Here is a 3467-nt window from a genome sequence, read left to right as displayed (position 1 = left end):
CATCGGCTCCACACCTGAACCTGTCATTAGAGTTTGGGGCTAGCGCTGCACATCTTGATGCATCATTCTAGGTGGCCCCAGACCTTCACAGAGTTAGAGACTTCAACACCACTTGTCATATCCCACATGCAAAATCAAACCCCTTTTACAAAATTTGCCTTGCCATAGGCTAGCTCTAAGTGTACATGCCAAATAGTGCATGTTTGCCTAGTGCCTTGACTCAGTGTCGATAAATTATTTAGTCTCTCCTCCATGAGTCGTGCTCGCCAACCTTGTCGTTGGGCTAAATGTTCCTAACATGACCGAGTTTTTTTTTGCGACACGATGGTGTATAGTCCATTGCCAAGGCTTTTGAAGAGGTCATAGGAGAATATGGAATGCTTAATGGACACATGGCGGACGTGCAAGACGAGATATCCCATAGGTAAACATGCAAAAGGGGGTGAGGGGGGGCCTTCTTAAGGCAGCCTACAACCCTCAGGCTCTCATCCCTTTCTCGGCCTTTTGGCTAAGATCAAGTGTAGTATCTGTTCTTATCAGTTTAATATCTGATACGTGACCCATCGGGTCACATGATATTAACCTAATTTCTTTCAGGGGGCGGCCCCATCCGGTAGCTTGCTGCCCGGGACCACGCGCTTCGCCTCTGTCTTGCACTATCTCAGAGGCCTGGCGCACCGCTTTTCCTCCCCCCTCCGGGGGAGGAGCCCAACTCAAATCCTCAACAAGGAGGGTCATCACGAAGAAAACATATGAAAGCTTTACCTCTAAGAGAAGAAGTAGCCAAGCAAGTCTTGCAATCGAAGTAAGCTTGGGAAAAAGTTCTATAAGAGAGAAGGTGCGAGCAGCTTGTGTAAGGAAGAAGCTGAGGAGGTTCTAATGAGGGAAGCGATGAGTCAAAGAGGATTGTGAGAAAGGATCCAAAGACCTTGCAAGAGAAGCGTTGGTGACGGAGAAATACCAGAGGAAAGAAGAAGACCTTGAAGATCATGAAGGTTGTAGTGTAGGAGGTAGCTGCGACCTTGAACAAAAAGGCAAAGCAAAGGATAGGCAAAACAAGATGCTAAGGAGAACCACATGGAATGGTAAGAAGGTTGAGAGCAGGGAGGTACAAGAGAGAAAAGTTATAGGGAGCTATAAGAAGCACATAAGGAAAGCATTAGATAAGAAAAAACTGGGCATTAGACGAGGGAAAAGTGGTCAGGAGGTAGTGTAAGCACATTAGCACGTAGACAAGGGGGGCGATTGGACCATAAATTAGGTAGTTAATTTATGTTAAATATGTGCATGACAGTGGGAGGGCCATGAAGGTGGGAAATTGGGGTTGGGTTAGGCAAGAAAGGATTGGGGTTAGTGGTAATTTAGAACAAGGGTAAGGTTGTAGGGAGGTTAACCAGGTTAGGGGTGAAAGCTAGTGTGTGTAAGCATGTTGTGTGAGTTTGCATGTGTGTGATTGTGAGTGTACATAATTGTGTGTATGTTATGTGAATGGGTGTGTAGGGGTCATAAGTTTATGTGTGTGTGAACGTATAAGCGTGTATAGGAAAGAAAAAAGAAAAATGCTAGGTAAATATTTGTTTATGACTTCCGATGGTTATCTGTCTATCTCTCTCTCTCTCTCTCTCTCTCTATATATATATATAAATAAATAAATAAATATATATATATACATATATATATATGAGAAATTTTTGACCAAGAATATCTTTGAGGATAAGGAGGGGGGAAAGGGTCGAAAGACAAAAAGAAAGGAAGTTCATGAATTGTTTATACATAGTATAAGTATAAATTATATATATATATATATATATGCACACATATATACATATCATGCCAATAAATAAATAGAAAGGGGAGGGGTATGGAAGGGGGGGAAATGATAATTAATTTTAAAGAAATTATATATTCTAAATGAAAAGGGAGGGGTAGGGTTAATTAAATTCACATAATTATAAATAGTCTAAGAAACATAATTATAAACTGTTTATAATTTTATAATTATAAACATAATTATGAATAGTCTAAGGAAATTTTAAAGGTTATTTGTATCAATAAGAAGCTTTCACATGGGGGGATTATTTTGTGTAACTCATAAGTGGGGAGTGAGGGCAGGGGTGTGGGGACCAATAATATAAGGGTACATATTCTATTAAAGAAAGGGAATTTGAGTGTGTGGGTTTGTGTGTGTGTGTGTGTGTGTGTGTGTGTGTGTGTGTGTGTGTGTGTGTGTGTGTGTGTGTGTGTGTGTGTGTGTGTGTGTGTGTGTGTGTGTGTGTGTGTGTGTGTGTGTGTGTGTGTGTGGCATACACAATAAAGTAAGATAGATAGACAGCAGCAATGGCATACAAACACAACAAAAGTTCAACCACTTCAAAGCACACAATGCATATAAGCAATAGCTGCAGATAAGAAAACATTCAATAGCTTCAAAGCAAAGATAAAGAATTATGTTGCTACTATAAACTGGTATTAGAAGAGTAATTTCAAGCTTTTTCTTTCCCCTTCTTTTATGGGCTGATTTAGTCTACTTCCCATAGAGACAATGCTCACAAAATTCAAAGTCAAAAAAAGTCAAATGCGATACATAACCCAAATAACATAAGATTTTCATTCCATTTTGGCTCATGTGCCCCAACCGCCAATGCCACAAAGAAGTACTTAGCTGCTCAGTTATTGCAATAACATGATTAGACACCCCTCATACATGTAAGGGAAACAATGTCCCACACTTGGCACCTCTTGCCAAAACCATAGAGCCCTTCTCAATTTTCCAACTCTGAAAGCCAAAGGTGGTTTTAAAACTAGCATCATCTAGCTGACCTGTTGAAATGAGACTCTTCATCAGCTTAGGCACATGTCTCACATTTGTCAAAACAAAAGCAGACCCATTTGCAAAAGAAAACTTTATGTCACTTGCTCCCACTATTTCACATCTATAGTTATTTCCAAGATGCACACAACCTATCTTTCCACTGTCATAAGTGGAAAACCATTCCTTATAGGGAGTAACATGGAATGAAGCACCTAAATCCAAAATCCAATCCTTGTAATATGCATCATCTGAAGTGTGTAAGCAACTCTATAGGTAGACTAAACATGAAGAGAATGCCATTGTCACTATCATCAGTGAGACTTCTTTGATCTCCTTGATCTTCCCTTTTCCTTTGTCCTCCCTTGGCTTCTTATTTGCCACCAATTTTTATTCTTTTTCTTATCCTTTTGCTCTCCTTTCAACTTGTAGCAATCCTTTATCTTGTGGCCCTTCTTGCCACAATGATAACACTCAATGTTCCATGCCCTAGATTTTCTAGGAGACTTGCCTCTTTCTTGGGAGTTTTCCTTGAGCTGTGATCTACCCCTTGTTGAGATATCGAGCTCCACTCCCGATATGCCAGGGTGACCGTTGTGCATTTATGTCACCGACTTGTTAGCTGCAGATGCAGTTGGTACACCGCCCACGAATAATA

General features: G+C 40.5%; 1 non-coding gene across 1 annotated transcript; it reads left to right on the top strand.

Annotated features, from left to right (window-relative positions):
- Positions 1–487: 487 nt before the first annotated feature.
- Positions 488–683, top strand: LOC147881436 (U2 spliceosomal RNA). The gene has a single exon (XR_015540513.1). It is a non-coding gene; the product is annotated as a U2 spliceosomal RNA (small nuclear RNA).
- Positions 684–3467: the final 2784 nt, after the last annotated feature.

This window comes from Dipteris shenzhenensis, chromosome 31 (assembly GCF_047967505.1).
Source record: "Dipteris shenzhenensis isolate YYH24624 ecotype China chromosome 31, Dip_SZ_1.0, whole genome shotgun sequence".
NCBI lineage: Eukaryota > Viridiplantae > Streptophyta > Polypodiopsida > Gleicheniales > Dipteridaceae > Dipteris > Dipteris shenzhenensis.
The sequence above is the reverse complement of the archived record's forward strand: the minus strand, read 5'-3'. Positions and strand labels throughout refer to the sequence as shown.